This window comes from Musca autumnalis, unplaced genomic scaffold (genome assembly GCF_047663935.1).
Source record: "Musca autumnalis isolate F117 unplaced genomic scaffold, ASM4766393v1 scaffold_1, whole genome shotgun sequence".
NCBI lineage: Eukaryota > Metazoa > Arthropoda > Insecta > Diptera > Muscidae > Musca > Musca autumnalis.
This window is the reverse complement of record NW_027411644.1, coordinates 22,917,823-22,936,455: the sequence shown is the minus strand read 5'-3', so window position 1 is coordinate 22,936,455 and position 18,633 is coordinate 22,917,823. Positions and strand designations below refer to the sequence as shown.

Below are 18,633 nucleotides of genomic sequence, written 5' to 3'. Positions count from 1 at the left end.
GAATCCTGAACCACGATGTGGTGGTTGGGATGCGTGGGCTGATGACATGCCAGCAGGAACTGTCGAGAGAGCAACACGTTATGTTGCTTCACTGACAGTATCCTTGCCTCCTGATGCAGATGATCCACACTCGTCATCTGGACACATCCGGTTGCGGTTCGCAGGGCATTGTTTTGCGTAGTCTGTAACCCATTCCATTGGGTGTCGCTGGAGCAAGTTGAGTTTAAGCATTAAGCTCGGATAAAATTATAATTTTTTTCTATATAGCAGGCCTTCGGCCGGGAATTTGAGACTTTCTGCTATAGACAGGTGCAAATCTAGGGCACGGGAACAAAATATCTTTTAAATTGAAAATTTTTCTCCAAGTAGCCGACATTTAACAAGGGAATTTTCGGAACTTCGAAGGCCCATATCTCTGGAAGTATGGACTTCCGCAATAAATGTTATATATATTTGTGATTAGGGTAACGAGACCTAGCTGTGGAAATTTGGTCCCGATCCGAGCTTAATGCTTAAACTCATCTTAAGCCGAAAAGGGAGCTTCTATAGACCCTTTCTGAAAGAAAAGAGAGCTTCTATAAACTCTTTCTGAAAGAAAAGGGAGCTTCTATAAACTCTTTCTGAAAGAAAAGGGAGCTTCTATAAACTCTTTCTGAAAGAATGGGTGCTTCTATAGACCATTTCTGAAAGAATGGGTGCTTCTATAGACCATTTCTGAAAGAATGGGTGCTTCTATAGACCATTTCTGAAAGAATGGGTGCTTCTATAGACCATTTCTGAAAGAATGGGTGCTTCTATAGACCCTTTCTGAAAGAATGGATGCTTCTATAGACCCTTTCTGAAAGAATGGGTGCTTCTATAGACCATTTCTGAAAGAATGGGTGCTTCTATAGACCATTTCTGAAAGAATGGGCGGTTCTATAGACCATTTCTGAAAGAATGGGTGCTTCTATAGACCATTTCTGAAAGAATGGGTGCTTCTATAGACCATTTCTGAAAGAATGGGTGCTTCTATAGACCATTTCTGAAAGAATGGGTGCTTCTATAGACCCTTTCTGGAAGAATGGGTGCCTCTATAGACCATTTCTGAAAGAAGGGTGCTTCTATAGACCCTTTCTGAAAGAATGGGTGCTTCTATAGGTCATTTCTGAAAGAATGGGTGCTTCTAAAGACCCTTTCTGAAAGAATGGGTGCTTCTAAAGACCCTTTCTGAAAGAATGGGTGCTTCTATAGACCCTTTCTGAAAGAATAGGTGCTTCCAGAGACAATTTCTGAAAGAATGGGTGCTTCTATAGACCATTTCTGAAAGAATGGGTGCTTCTATAGACCATTTCTGAAAGAATGGGTGCTTCTATAGACCATTTCTGAAAGAATGGGTGCTTCTATAGACCATTTCTGAAAGAATGGGTGCTTCTATAGACCATTTCTGAAAGAATGGGTGCTTCTATAGACCATTTCTGAAAGAATGGGTGCTTCTATAGACCATTTCTGAAAGAATGGGTGCTTCTATAGACCATTTCTGAAAGAATGGGTGCTTCTATAGACCATTTCTGAAAGAATGGGTGCTTCTATAGACCATTTCTGAAAGAATGGGTGCTTCTATAGACCATTTCTGAAAGAATGGGTGCTTCTATAGACCATTTCTGAAAGAATGGGTGCTTCTATAGACCATTTCTGAAAGAATGGGTGCTTCTAAAGACCCTTTCTGAAAGAATGGGTGCTTCTATAGACCCTTTCTGAAAGAATGGGTGCTTCTATAGACCATTTCTGAAAGAATGGGTGCTTCTATAGACCATTTCTGAAAGAATGGGTGCTTCTATAGACCATTTCTGAAAGAATGGGTGCTTCTATAGACCATTTCTGAAAGAATGGGTGCTTCTATTGACCATTTCTGAAAGAATGGGTGCTTCTATAGACCATTTCTGAAAGAATGGGTGCTTCTATAGACCATTTCTGAAAGAATGGGTGCTTCTATAGACCATTTCTGAAAGAATGGGTGCTTCTATAGACCATTTCTGAAAGAATGGGTGCTTCTATAGACCATTTCTGAAAGAATGGGTGCTTCTATAGACCATTTCTGAAAGAATGGGTGCTTCTATAGACCATTTCTGAAAGAATGGGTGCTTCTATAGACCTTTTCTGAAAGAATGGGCGCTTCTATAGACCCTTTCTGAAAGAATAGGTGCTTCCAGAGACAATTTCTGAAAGAATGGGTGCTTCTATAGACCATTTCTGAAAGAATGGGTGCTTCTATAGACCATTTCTGAAAGAATGGGTGCTTCTATAGACCATTTCTGAAAGAATGGGTGCTTCTATAGACCATTTCTGAAAGAATTGGTGCTTCTATAGACCATTTCTGAAAGAATGGGTGCTTCTATAGACCATTTCTGAAAGAATGTGTGCTTCTATAGACCATTTCTGAAAGAATGGGTGCTTCTATAGACCATTTATGAAAGAATAAGTGCTTCTATAGACCATTTATGAAAGAATAAGTGCTTCTATAGACCATTTATGAAAGAATAAGTGCTTCTATAGACCATTTATGAAAGAATAGGTGCTTCTATTTGTTGTTGTAACAGTGTTTTTGTTATGTTTATTTGTTCGTTCCTCTGTTCAATCTGGCTCTATCTCCAGTTCCAGAAAAGTGGCTGCTTCGATGGGATGTAGCCACAGATCCACTGGAGTTAGATGGGTAGGTTTGGCGGGGCAGTTAAAAAGGTGTTGTGTGTCGTGCGGGCCCATGCCGCATACTGGGCATATGTCTTGCACGGCGCGATCGATTTCCGCCCAATACGAATTTAGGCGTCTGCAATATCCCGAGCGTAGTTGAGCCAAAACTACTCTGGTTTGTCGTGGAAGCTGACGCTCCTCAGCTGCGATAGAGTACTTTATTCACACTGTAATTGCTTAAGGCCTTGGCAACTGCGTCCGGTTGAATGGTATTCAATCCTGCTTGATACGCTTGTTGATCTAGGGGTTCTCTCCTGTATCGTTGGACCTCTCCCTCTAGAGCATGGATATCCTTCCTGATCTCCCTGAATGGGCCGGGCCTACCCACAAGATGGTGATTGGGGTGGCTCGCACGATAACATCCAAGCAGGTACTGCAACGAAAGCATCTCATTGTGTTGCTTTACAGGAAGAATTTTTGCCTCCTCATGTAGATGGTCCACTGAAGATTTGAGGAGGCACCCTGTCGCTGTTATCAGGGCGGCATTCTGGCAAGTTTGAATCTTTTTCCAGTTCGAATCACACAATCTCGGGGACCAGACTGGAGCCGCATAGCTTACCACAGACCGACCTATCGCGTTATATGTGGTCAACAAGGTTTCTTTATCTGCACCCCAAGTGCTGCCGGCCAGGGACTTGAGGACCTTGTTCCTACTTTTCAACTTGTCGCAGATAGCTGTGGCGTGTGCGCACGACGTGAATGTAGTGTCGAATGTGACCCCTAAAATTTTAGGGCAGTTTGTGGTCGGAATTCTGCTACCGTCGACCACGACATTCAAGTCACGTCCAAACTGCGCTGTCCATGTGGTGAACAGAGTGGCTGTAGATTTTGTGGGGGAAATCTGCATATTCCTCGAATGGAAAAAGGTGGTAAGATCGGTTAAATAGTTGTTCAGTCTCTCACAGATGTCATCAGGATAGGTACCCGACGCCAGGATCGTGCAATCATCCGCATACGTCACGATCTCAATGCCGTCTGGAGGTTAAACAGTCCCGGAGATATCACCCCACCTTGGGGAACTCCCTGTTTCACTCTACGGGGTTTGGACTTCTTATTCCTGAATTCCACGTACGACTGGCGTCCACACATATAGTTGACTATCCAACGTTTCAAGCTTGGCCGGAGGGTTGTATGCTCAATGTCCTCAAACAGCGTGGAGTGCTGTTGATAAGTCAAGCGCCATCATCACTGTTCTATCGCACGGCCGTCTCTGGTTGAGTCCTTTACAGATATATGCTGTGCTGCTTACGGAATCCATGTTGATGATCGGCAATTTGATAGCTATTTCTGATACTGGGGAGGAGCAAGGCCTCAAGCGTCTTTGCTACGGGCGACAAAAGCGAAATCGGTCTGTACGATTCACTTTTGCTGGCATCCTTTTTCCAGACTTCGGGAACAACGAGGGTGGCTAGCGACAAGTTGAAGACTTTGGTGAGATACTCGACTCCCGGCTCATCCAGCTGCTTCAACATTACCATGGAGATTCCATCAGGGCCCAACGCTTTGGATGATTTAGCGTTCCTGATGGCATTGGCAACATCATCCATTGTAAATTGTGGTGGTTCATCCTCGGCAGGAAGAAATCTGATGCGACGTAATACTCTTCTCTTCGCCCTGTCACTCTCGGGATGCTCGACAAACTGTCGATTGAAATTACTTGCGCACCTCTTCGGGTCAGTCAACGTAACGTCGCCAAACGTGACTGAGGTTCTATCTTCCCTTCTTCCAGGGTTCGAGAGTGACTTAACCGTTGTCCACAATTCACCTATACCGGCTCCAATGTTGCAGCTCTGCAGATGATTTAACCATTTGTTCCGCTTATGCTCGCCGACCAGCCTGTTAACTTCCAGTGTCAGCTCCCTGACTCTGGGGTCATTGGGGTTGATACGACGAAGCTCATCACGCTCATTTGCTAATCCCGTCGCCTCTGCTGGGAAATTTGGTCTTACTTCGGGTATTCGACCAGCAGGGATATGGCGGGCGGCTGCAGCAGTGATGATGTCCCGGAACGTCCTTTCCGCTACCCCAACATCAGAAGGATTGGGCAATTCTCTGAAGCGGTGATTGGTGAACTCTCTGAAACTCGGCCAATCAGCTTTTTTATGATTGACGAACGTGCGGCGTTCAGAGGTGATGAAGTCAGGTGGTCTACTAATGGAGACAATTATGGGGAGATGGTCTGATCCATGGGAAATGACGGGTTGCCAGGTAACGTCATTTGTCAGACCAAGTGACACGATGGTTATGTCAGGCGAACTGTGACACTCTCCTCTAATTCTGGTAGGGTCGTCCTCATTGACCGTGCAAAACGTAGAGCTATCAATCTGCTCAGCCAGCGCTGTACCTCTCTGGTCGTTTCCGAGGGCCGAATGCCACATCTCATGATGCGCATTAAAATCCCCCAGGACCAGACGATTATGACCTTGCAAGAGCGGGCTAATGTCAGGCCTATAATCAGGGATGCAGCTATTTCTCGGCGGAATGTATACATTCAGCAACTCTATCTCGGCAGCTCCACACCTGACTGCTACCCCCATACATTCCATGTATGGGTCATTAGAGACAGGCTCAAGCGAGATAGGTCTGTATTGGACAGACTGGTGCAATAGGAAAGCCAATCCCCCACCTCCACTTCTGGTGCGATCTTTCCTCAGAACATTGTAACCATCACAATGCTCTAAGCTGTGGTTGTTGTTCAGCTTGGTTTCCTGCACCGCCGCGACCTTGATTTTCTTCCGACTCATAAAATCTACTATCTCCTCGATCTTACCTCGGAGTCCATTGCAATTCAATTGCAAAAAGGCTGCATTTTCGGGGATTGGGACAACAACGGCTGGTGTTAAAGGCTGCGTGTGCGGTTGTTGTCGAGGGGACTGCGGGGGAGTTTCGTAATCAGACGACGAGGGAGTCTCGTAGTCCGACGACGACTCACTGGGGACTGTGTTCACACAGCATGCAGCAACATAGTCCCTGTCGTAGTCCCTCACGTGGACGAGTCCAGAGCAACCCCTTAGATGCACCCACTCCTGACATCTATTGCATCTCACCGAAGGTTGGATGTGGGTGAAGATGCGGATGTGACAAACTGAGCACAGATATATTGTTCCTGGGGTTTCCTCCGTCCCGGCTCGGACCAATAGAATTCGGAGCAGGCATTCCGGGATATGTTGCTCCCAATACAGAAAAATGAAACAAATACGAACATGTACACACTGAGGTGGCAGCCGCTGGCCGGAACTTTGGTTTTGTGTTGTTCCGGGTCAATCCGGTACGAAAGAACCCGCTGCCGTGGGATTGTTGTACAACGCCACTGTTCCTTTGAAAACAAAATTAATAACGCCTAAAAACAAGCCCTGGTTTAACTCGGATATAAAAAGACAAATAGGAGATAGAGATAGAGCATATTATAGATGGAAACGCTAGAAAACGCCAGAACTTCACAATGAGTTTTGTTTTGCGCGGAGAAAATTTCGCAATTGTTTAGAGTCCCAAAAATTGTTTACCCCAATTAATGTTAGATGCAGCATATATCGCAATATAGTAACTCGCTTTATGGCATCAGTTTAAACTCTCTTCTCCATGTGAAAGCCTAATATTTCTCCAGAAAGTTATATATAAAAAAACACCTACATAAATATATTTTCGAACGGCTTATTTTTTTATAGATCTGACAGAGGAAAAAATATTATAAACTTGAGACGGCAGAGCCAGGTTTAAAATTGGCATTTCTTTATAAGTACTATACGTCTGTGGAATTCTCTATACTATTTTCAGAATTTTGAAGCGATTTCACAAGTGTAACCGTTAAATTTTTTATCTTCTTTATCACATACATACATATGTATATATTCTTTTTCTTTTTTTAAACATTGTTTTCACTAACTTTTTATGTTGTACAAACTCAATTACTGTCTAATATTTCATTTGTTTTATAATTCAATTGTTAAACACATACAAATGTAAACTCTTAATTTTAAGATGGATGTGTTTTCTCACTATATAATCCTGCACTCTAACTTATAAGATTTAAGTCTTGTTGTGTAGGAATCAAAATAAAAATAAATAAAAAATAAAAAAATCTAAATTAACAAGTAGAAATAATAGTTTCCTTTTATTGCTGTTTATAAAATACATAAGATGTTTATGAGGAAGAACATATCTCCCCCGATTTCATTTTACTTATAAAATTCAAAATGTCGTCTTTACCTAGGACCGAAGGTGAACTAAGACGACGGGTATTTTCATCTCGATTTGTTTGGGGTATATAAAAATGTACTGGATATGAAGGCCATGAATATTCTATGGGCACACTATTTAGATTGGCATCCATTTTTATCAAAAGTATACCCATGTCTTCTATAAAACGTCCAATTTCCTCCAGCTGATCCAATATATTCACAGATTTTTCACAATTATTGCGGTATATTGTTAAAAAGATGTCAAGTTTAGTTTTGCGAATCAAACGACGTATGCTTTCGGCGGTACACATTTTAATCAAGTGTCCCCGACATTGAAATTTCTTGGGAAATTTGGAATAGAAAAGATCTCCGAAATAAATATGTTGGGTGTAATAAAACAAAGTAGATGGAGATTTAAGAATATCAGCATCGAATTGATATGCCCACTTTCGTCTGTCATAGGCCATGAAGAATTCTTGAGGCATTTGATTGCTGTTTCTCAAATCTTGACAATACCATTTGGGTAATATTTGATCAATTTGTGATATATCTCCAATAAAAAAATTAGCAAAAACAGGATCCCATGCAACTGCTACTTGTTGTATGGTTTGTAAGGATTTTATATAATACGAAAGTCCTTGGTTTTTGAAATCCATGAGAAATATTAAGGCACATATTGGTGTCTTTGGTAAATTATAAAAGATTTTCATTGATTTGGGATAGCGGGCCATTAAATATTCTTCCAAAGAATCGAAGGGTAATTCTTCATTTTCACTGGGTAGTAGAAACGGTTGAAACTTCCTTGCTGCCACTTCTTGTAATCGTAAACGTTCTCCTTCCGGGGTTAAATTCTTCAAGACAAATGCTATTAAAGAATGTTCAGAGTTATCATTAGTGCAGATAAAACCATCCTTATCCCGATGAGGTATAAAATATTTTCTCGGATATCCCTGGAACTCTATTGGTATGTAATTCTCTACGCAATTTATAAAGACTAAATCAACATTGAATTTTTGTATTTCCTTAGCAATTTGATTATAATTAGGAGAGAACCGAAATGATAGATGAACACCATAATAATCATTATAATTAACAACAAGTAATATATCTCGGGGGCAATTTGTTACCAGTTCGTCATAATTGTCATGTACACATACTTTTACAAAATCAACGGATGCCATGACCTTTTGAGAAGGATATAAACTGCCATTTAATATTTGAATATTTATTTTAGCATTTTTTAGCATTATTTTAATGCTGATTTAGCTGCAACACTTTTTCAAATCTGGTCAATCTGGTCACACTGCGCGGAACCCACCACCGAAACACAAAGTTATTTCAAATGTTTCAATCGGCGTCACGGGGGCCGGTTGGCCGGCCGGTCGGCGTTAAAAGTACGGCGAGGAGAATTGTCCAGAAAAAAAGGAAGGAAAGAAATGCTTGTTATTTTCGGCAATAAATTCAAAATTATTGCCGATTTTCCTTGTTATTTCGGCAATAAATTTAAAATTATTGCCGATTTCCATTGTTATTTCGGCAAAATTATTGCCGATTTTCCTTGTTATTTCGGCAATAAATTTAAAATTATTGCCGAAATTTATTCTTGTTTTCTGATGGGTTGAGGGAGGGTGGGGTGGGGGGTGGTGTATTTCTCTCATTTCTCTCTCTTTTTTTTGTTACATCATCATCAACAGGGATGCCAGGGATGCCATTGCCATGCCAACTGGTCCAGGTAAAAAAATCGCTTGGGATTACGCAAGTCGATTTTCGAGTTATCGATTCCTCGATTTTTTGGTTTGAAGAATCTAATGTCATGTTCATACCAGCAGCATTTGAATCACGTTGTACAAACAGCTTCTTCTCTTTATTATCTTCATCAAATACATATTTATGCTCATATATACGTTTCTTATCGTCGATGGCAAATATTCTGGGAGTGTCAAAAACACCAAAGAATTTCAGTGGATTTTGATGAGGATATATAACATCTATATCATATAAATCTGCCACAATAAATTCCACATGTTGTCCATACTTAAGAGACGCAGTATGTAGAATATTTAACCATTTGTAATATTTGTAATGATGGAAGTATTTTTCGCGAAAATGATGAAAGGTAATAATTATGGGGCGTTGTATTTCCCAGAATGTGCTGCGATCCAGTACTTTAAATAAACGTCCATAAGTGTTTTTAATGTAATTTTCAAAATCTGGTCGTGTTTCTTCTACTGTTGGCAACATTGTTTTTTATAATCGTTGTAAAATTTGTAAAATTACAATCTGCAAAGTTATTGAGAGTTTTTTAGTTTTTACAAAAACAAAGATCGACGACGAAGACGAGGATATACATATGTATATAGAATGCAACAAAACAGGGATGCCAACTGGTCCGAGGTAAAAATCGATTAAGCATAGTACACACTGACCAACAAAACTGACAGTCATCGAGTCCTATTTCGTTAAGCGGGGTACACACGATCAGTTTTGACTGTCGACTTTTTCGGAATTATCGATAACTGTCCTACCGTCCAGCAACCACAAAATATTTTGTGGTTGCCTGATGACTGACAAAAATGAACGGCCACACCGGCAAGCAACCGATTATTTGAGCAAAACTGACAGTCAAAACTGATCGTGTGTACCCCGCTTTAATATCAAAGCCTAGCTGAACAATTACTTTCCTAATCTGTAAATAATACCTTACATAGGGGTCGATCATCGATAACAATTATCGTTGAGTGGCGTTGTCAGTTGTCAAAATTTATTTATTTTATTTATTTATTTCAATTTTCATATGCCCAGTCTTTCGACCTTAAGGCTGTATACTACAGTATAATGTTCAATTTAATATTATATAAAATAGCTTAAATATAACAAGGGAGGGATGTTAGAACTACTCAAAAAAAAATAATTACTATGTATAAAAAAGGGGGCAGTAATTAAAAAAAAAAAAATGTAAATAAAAAACATTTTGATTAATTGAATGTTGATACTCCAAGAATGGAAAGGATAATAAACTACTCCAAAAGAAATACAGCATTTATAATAAGAGCAATATAAATATGCATAAATAATATTAAATTTTTTATTTTTTGATTAATGAGAATTTCAAAAACAAATATTTTATGAAAATTCATTACTTTTTATGAAACTTCAGATCATTAAATGCAAAGTAAGAATTTGAACTACTCCAATAAAAACTACATTTACATCTGAATATGAAATGAACCACTCAGTGATGTGCCTAAATATTTCAAGCAAAATACGACACAGTGACTACATTCAAATTCACATGTATGCAGCATAGGAAAAAAAATATTTAAAGCATTTGAGCTATAAGCGGATAATATGAAAATTAATATAAATAGATCACAATTGGGAGTAACGTGAAACAATATACTCCAACATTTTTCTGCGGAATACAACTAGTGAAAGACCAAACACTCCTCTTAAGGGCAGTGGCAATACATTATATACTCTAGCTACTCGAACAAGAAACGATCTCTCTAATGGAGGTGTGAGCAAAGGAATGCGAATTTGGGGGTTCCGATATGATCTTGTAAAACTGAATGAATGTACAAAGTAAAGTGGCGTCTGCATCTTAAAGCATTTGTAGAAGAGAAGGCATATTCGTAAATTAATAAAATCACGAAATTTGCAACCTAAAAAATCAATAACAAAAGGAGTGACATGCTGCAATCTTTTAAGCGAATAGACAAATCTTACTACTCTATTAAAGGCAATTTGAAGCTTCTTAAGCAGAAAACCAAATGTTCCTGAAAATACTTCTATGTTGTAAATGATTATTGGCATTATCAATGCTTTTGCAAGGTATTTTTTAATATCATTCGAAAGACATAATTCGGTGCTATAAAGCTTCCTTAACATAAAGTTAATTTTGGAAACCAATGAATTGATATGAACTTCAAAAGTCAGCGCATTATCAACAATCACACCAAGGCATTTTATACAATCAACAAATTCAATTTGTATATTATATCGGACTTCAATTTCAGAATCGACAGGAAAACCAAAGGACATAGCCTTCGTTTTGTTGGCATTGATAGATAACTTATTTGTAAACATCCAATTAGCTACTGTTGAACTAACATGATTTACAACACTTTGCATGACATCAGGGAAAGCAACATCACACTTAAGCAATAGTTGGATATCATCCGCAAAAGCATAAGGAAGGCAATTTTCAGAAGCTACTGTAGCAAAAAAATCATTCAGAAACATGATAAACAATAATGGGCCTAGCACTGACCCTTGTGGGACACCACTCACAACAGGCAACAAACTTGAATGATTACCACCGGCATAAACATATTGATATCTACAGCCAAGATACGATTCAATTAGTGCACAGGATGTAATTGAAAACGCAAAATTATGGGATAGCTTAAAAACCAATAGTTCATGGCTAATCCTGTCAAAGGCTTTCTCCAAATCAATAGATACAAGAACACAACAACCATTGTTACTTGTAATATGCCGAATCTTGTCAGTTAGGCCCACTAATAGAGACGTTGTACTCCTATTAAGCCTAAACCCAGATTGAGAATCATGTAATAGAGAAGGAAAAGATATGTGACACAAAATTTGCTTTTTTAATATGTGCTCTGTCATTTTCGAAAGTATAGGCATGATTGATATAGGTCGAAAGTCATTAGCTGCATCAGACTTACGAATAGGAATCACTTTAGCTATTTTCCACAGCGAAGGAAACACAGAGGTCATAATAATGGTATTAACAATGTGAAGAATATGGTTTCCTATTAAGGGTAACATTATTTTAAGGAACTTTAGAGTTAAACCGTCAGAACCTACTGCATTTGATTTAATCAAAGAAAAACAATCCATCATTTCATCAAGGCTAACTGATCTAAAGGAAAATCTACCCCAGGAGTTAAGAATAGTCGGCGAATTATTATTGTCAACATTTTGGAAAGAAGCAAACAAATTATTTAACTGATCAACTTCAACATCAATAACATCCCTATTTTTTCCAATGCCATAACTGTTCAAAAGAGACCAAATCTCTTTAGTCGTTTTGCCATTGAATAGCTTATGATGAAATGATGATTTGATTTTACGTATCACACGCTTCGATTTATTACGATTTCTGCAAAATATGCGCCAGTTAGCATCATTTGGATTATGAAGATAAGCCCTCCAAGACAAATCTCTCATAGAAAGCCAATACTTTATTTCAGGGGTTTTAAACCAATCATCTTTCCGACCATTAACACACCGCCTCCTCCGAACAGGAAAACAACTATGTATATCATATAAATTTGTATATAACACATTTAGTTGCTGATTCACATCATTTGTACAATAAAGCTCAGAAAAATCACACAATTCCAAAGCACTATCCAAAGTGTCTGCCGTTACAGCAGAATAGTCTATATATTCATAATACTGCGGTACAACATTACATTCAACATCCATCGAAATGAATATAAATGAGTGATGCGATATTCCCGGACACTGGAATTGACTAGAAAAACTCAATGAATTTGTCATCGACACTAAAAAATAGTCGATTAAAGAAGTTGATTCATGATGAAGATCATAGTGCGTGGGAATAGAATTGTGCACAGGAGTAAGATTCATGTTGTTGCATATTGCTCTAACATTGAAGGCTTTCCGAAGATCATACAAGTTATTATTGAAGTCACCCATCAGTATAACATTCTCATACCTAACAACCAGATCTGACAAGTCTTTTTCAAAAGAATTAAAATCGCCATGAGGCAGATATACAGTCCCAACCAAAAACTTATTTCCCTGCAATTCTATCTCAACAGCAATAGATTCAACACAACCCTCATTCACACTTGCAAAAACAACTCTGTGCCTAATATGTTTCGCTACATATATGGCCACGCCACCACCCCTACCAATAGAACGATCATTCCTATAGCATGAGTATCCCGGCATATCGGCAATATTATAAGCCATATGTGGCTTAAGCCAAGTCTCACTTACACCCACCACATCCAAATAATTGCCCTCTAAAATGTTTCTAATTTCATTAATTTTACCGGAAGAACTGCCTATAGCAAAACTTTGGCAGTTAAAATGACCAATATTTAAGTTACCTCGCTTATTGCTCAAATGAGTGGACAGAAAACTGTTATCATTAACGATATCAGGCAAATAATTCATGAAATTGGTTATATAATTTTCGAAGGAAAATTGCAAAGATAAGAAAATAAATAATTAATTTATGGATTTAAATACAATAACTACTGCTACATATGAGTGTATATTCACACATGTATATGCGTATATGCATTATACATGTGTAAACATACCATCATATATAGCATATAAAAACTGATAATATAATACTATCTATTGCATGTTACATTGGAATTAGAGATATTATCCAATAGACTGGCACAACCCACAACATCCATTGTTGCCGCAGAACCATCAGCCATAATTGCCTCCACAACAGGTTTGTCACCATTAATAAGTTTGAAGGCCTTGATTGCATTACTCTGCTTAAGCTTTTTACAAAGGAACACCAGTTTAGAACTTGCAGCATTTAAATGGTCGTTAAGATACAACCGGGTTTGTACACTCACATCCAGAATATCAGATAGCATGATGGGATTGGTTTTATGATATTTTGACATAAGAAGGTCCCGAGTATAAACCGAATTAAATTTGACAAGTACTGATTTCCCATTAAGGAAATAGCAACAATGCTGAATATCAAGCGGATTTAATTCAATTCCGCATTTAGCTGCAATTTTATAAAAAGGTTGCCTTAAATCCTTTATGCCGTTTGGTAGCCCATTTACAACAATATTGGACCTATTTAATCTCCTTTGCAATATGTCCGATTGTATCTGTATATCCCGCATTCCACTGGAACAGTTTTCTTCCAGATGCTTAACGAGATCATAAGAATTGCTTAGCTCAAGCTCCATCTTCTGCACTTTATCATTGAACTCAGCGCGAAGAGTTTCAATTATATTGCACATTTTGACCTCAAAAGCTTTAATTTGTTCTTGCAGCTCAACTTTGTGCTTTTCTTGTTGCTGCTCAAGAGACGCATTAAATTCAGAACAACATCGCATAAGTTCCCTGTTTAAATCAGATGAATCATTGTTGCTGCTGACACTCTTGTTGCCAGGTTCTGTAATTAAATTAGCACTAGATTTAGCATTCAAACACTTCGTGCATTTGTATGAAAAGTTCTTGTTACGATACAGGAACATATGTTGATCTTTGGTGATTTTTAAACAATTTATGTGATAAAAATCATCACAAACACTGCATCCAATACTACTGCCAGTAACAGTCAAGTTACACTTCGGGCACTTATAAATTTTTCTCTTAGGTGGCATATTAACAATTTAAAATATCCAACTCTGGATGCAAGTATGCAGGCAAAAGACACCAACAGAGGAGCGATCACCAAAAAGACAGCAGCAACAGCAAAACAAACGCAAATTACAGCAGATGAATTGAATCAACAACACCAGGTTCTAAAGGTTTATATAAGTACTCAATGGAGAACAATTGGAAGCAGTACGAAATAAACCAGCATACAAGCTACACCAACTTTCTTCTTCTTCTTCTTTTCGCAAAATAATTATTTTGTTTAATCAGCATACAGCAAACAAAATTCACCAGAACTCCATCCAACTCCAACTAAGCAAATTATCCGGAATAAGTTTGTGCAAAATATTTTACTCCAACTACTTTAAAATTTTAATTATTTATTATTTTTTACAACTTTCCCGCGATCAACAAATTTTTACATGTTTGACATGTTAGAGTTGCCAAAGCGTTTTTGATCCACGTATGGCAACACTCAACTGAAGTTGCGAATCTCAGTTGACGAATCTGCTGTTTTTTTCAGCAACCACCAATTTTCAGTTGCAGTGAACATTTTCGAAGAAACAAGAAGTAAAATAGAAGGAAAAATAAACATTTTGTTAACAATTATTGATTCTTTGCATCATTAATTAATTTTGTGTATCAATATGGTGAAAATAACGACAAAGCAACAGTTCGAAATATTAATTGATAAACTGAGTGAAAATCCAAACTTAGCCCGAGGAGTTCGGGTTTTTGGTGAAACCAAAGCCACAGCGGATGAAGCTTCGGACAGTTTAAACAGCCATGGACCTCCAGCACGAACACCTGAAGAGTGACAGAGAGTCTGGATTCACTTTAAAGCAAAGTTGAAAAAGAAAATGGCTCAAAATAAAAGAAACTTCAACGCCACTGGTGGTGGTCCATCACAAGAAGTGAATTTATCTTATCGCCTTTGGAGCAGACAGCAACAAAACTTTTGCAAATGAATTTGGTGACAAATCCAGTAGGTTATCCCTCAAATTTCTTCTAATAAATGCAATGTCCTGTACAGTTTCTTCATCATCAAAAAATAATTCCACCGAACTTATCATTTTTTGGGGCAGCAAATAAAACTTGACGATCCGAAGATTCAATGGCCAGGTTATATTCCAATCTTGGGTTGTTTTCCAAATTTGCTCGAAAACTCAGCCAAAATATTAAAATATTGTCCAGAATACACAAAAGAGTTATCCAAAGCGCAAATTATTTTTTAAATATTTTTTTTTTTGCGAATAGAGGTCACAAGTTTGAAAAAACACTGATCGATAACATGTTTATCGACCACCCAGTTGAGTTGACATTAATGGTACAACCACAGTTTATACAGTTGGCCATTCAGCCCAAACTAGTTAGCCCTAACTATTTAGTTTGCTGTCAAATACATAAAATACAAAGGAAATCAAATCACAATAATGAACAATCTATTATGTTTGTTGTCAAATGTTGTTAACAGAACTCTGAATGGCCAACTGTATAAACTGTGGGTACAACATTTCGTCTCAGTCGCGCAGACAACTGACAACTCAACTCAAGTTAAGTGGCAATGCAAGATAGACCCAATAATGTATTTCAAACATTTTCAGCTAAACAAAAGTTTTTATTTGCCAGAAAATTGTCGTAAAAGTACGTTGACTGTCACTTTTGAATGATGGTTTGTACTCCCCTTTAAAGGGTTGTTTACACCATCTATCAATGTCGTATGAGATGTCAAATTTTCTACCTGCGAATGTTGTACACATAGTGTGACCACTATGAAAATTTTCATCTATGAAAATGATTTGGCAACTCATATGTAAATTTTTCATTTAGGGAGCGCTCTATTTGATACAGCATTCTTGTATGTAAACATAAATTTATCAGCTGTTTTCTGGCATTCTCAAAAAAAAAAAAAAGAAAAAGAAAATCTTTTAAAAAAGAAAATGGAAAGTTATGTATATTTAAATATTTAGAAAAGTAAACAAAGAGTGTTTATGATGTAATTTTCAGATCGATTGGTCGCTTCTTTCGAAATGATTGCTTTGTGGCAAAAACATAAATGCCTCTATAACCCCAAAAACCTATTCTACCACAACAAACACGCTAGATATTCATTTTCCTTTAACCAAAATTAAAATTTGCGCAAATTTGAAACTCAACAATAAATGTAAACAATGACAAAAACAGCTGTTTTTATATTTATAGGTTATGTCATACGAAAATAACACTTGTAGGTATGAACGCACAAATTGAAAGTTGTATGGATTACGTCAATTTTGACAAACATAGAGAATGTCGAATGGGTGAAAGAAATGACAGCTCATATGACATTGATAGATGGTGTAAACAGCCCTTAAGTGGGGTTCAGACGATCAGTTTTGACTGACAGCTTTTGGTCAAATATCGATTGCTTCAGTTTTGTTGTGCTGTTCGTAGCGGCCAAACAGTCATTCAAGTTGGATGACAAACCAACAGTCAAGTTGAAAAATTACTGTGTTCACATAGCTATAAAATCATATAAATAACAACTTTTATTAATAAATATGGATGGCAAAAAGATTGGATGTGCATTTTTGATCATTTCGCTTTTAGAGGAAGAAAATAAAGTGACAAGAAGAAGGAAATGGGTAAAAAAATGGATAGCCTCCCGAAAACAATATTCACATGTGAATATTTTAAAAGAAATTCGAGATTCTGAGCCAAGATTGCCAGATTGCTTTATTTTTTCAATTCCCTTCTGTACGATGAGCGGATTACGTTTATTTTCTTCTTGACGTCGTCAATAGAACAATCCTTCTTGTATTTCTTCATAACATTTAGTAGTTCTCCTTATGCTTTTGTTTTAATGTCGCGCATCATATATTCTGGACTGGTTATGTCCCAGAGGCATCTTTGCATTTCGTAGCAACATAAAAATTCCTTTAAAAATTCATTTTCGTTGTCCATGTTTGTCGTTTTGTTTGCAATTTTTTGCTTGGCCGATATTAAAATGAAGGAAAAGATTTTTGTCCGCTATTTTTATATTTTATTTGCAATAATAATCAATCAAATTAATAAAAACACACGACTTTTTTAACTTTTATTTGATATTTACTCTGCTAATTTATTCCTTGACTGACGTTGTTTCGTTCACACGGTCAAACAAACAAACAACCAACAGCTGACTGTCCAACATCCACAAAAAATTTTGTGGTTGCCTGATGACTGACAAAAATGAACGACCACACTGGCAAGCAACCGATTATTTGAGCAAAGCTGTCAGTCAAAACTGATCGTCTGAACCCCACTTAAAGTACAGTACACATTGTCAGTTTTGAATGTCGATATTTCGCAATTATCGATAACTGTCAAACCGACCAGCAACCACGAAACATTTTGTGGTTGCATGATGAATGACAAAAATGAACGGCCACACTAGCAAGCAACAACAAAGCTGTCATTCAAAACTGACAATGTGTACCCAGCTTTAGGGATACGCAAGTCGATTTTCGAGTTATCGATTCCTCGATTTTTTGGTTTGAAGAATCTAATGTCATGTTCATACCAGCATTTGAATCACGTTGTTCGCTCTCATAATTATGTCATGTTCATACGAGCTTTTGAATCACGTTGTTCACTCTCATAATTATGTACACGAATTAACCCGTTCATACGAAATGATACACAATTCATAGCAACATGATTCATATTTTCATACTTTTTATTTGCTGAATTTAATGAAAGTTTCAGCAAAAAGACGAGTAAAATTAATTGATATAAACTCGAAAAATATTTGACCCTTTTTCACATATCTATTTAATATTAAGTAATAATATTTTCATTCATCTTTTCTATTTTTTCTCACAATTTTGGTGTTTTCAGCACATTTTTTTAATGTTTCTATTTTCAAAATTATCGAGAGAGAGAGACCTGCCAAAATAACTTTTTGGTTTTCAGACTTTCTGGCAGGCATTTGATTTTTCTTTCTAAATTTGTTCGCGAATTTGAAACGATGGACAAAAAATGCAGCTGTAGTAAAAGAGAAGAGAAAATTTGCTATGATTTGAATGTATACTAGTAGTTAAACCGTCTACTTTTCATTCACGTTTTGCAGTTTTTCTAAAAATATTTTCTAAATATATTTAAATTTTTAAATTTTATATTTTTTTCTGTCATAATTAATTTATTTCGATAAATTCTCTCATTTGTTAGAGATGGGACATATTTTATCGTCGTTCTGAGAGTAATTTAAATTGAACAATGTACAAAAATCGTTGTTCGTTCTCAAAATTTTGTATGGGAAATTAAGTAATTATATCGTAATTTGGGGTCGAACAACGAATAGAGAGCGAATTACTTAAGAGACGCAGTATGTAGAATATTT

The 18,633-nt window shown here is 37.3% G+C and overlaps 1 protein-coding gene across 1 annotated transcript in view; it reads right to left on the bottom strand.

Annotated features, from left to right (window-relative positions):
- Nucleotides 1–18,633, bottom strand: part of LOC141394836 (uncharacterized) — a 149,845-nt gene that overhangs the window by 11,607 nt on the left and 119,605 nt on the right. The gene's annotated exons all lie outside the window — the stretch shown is intronic.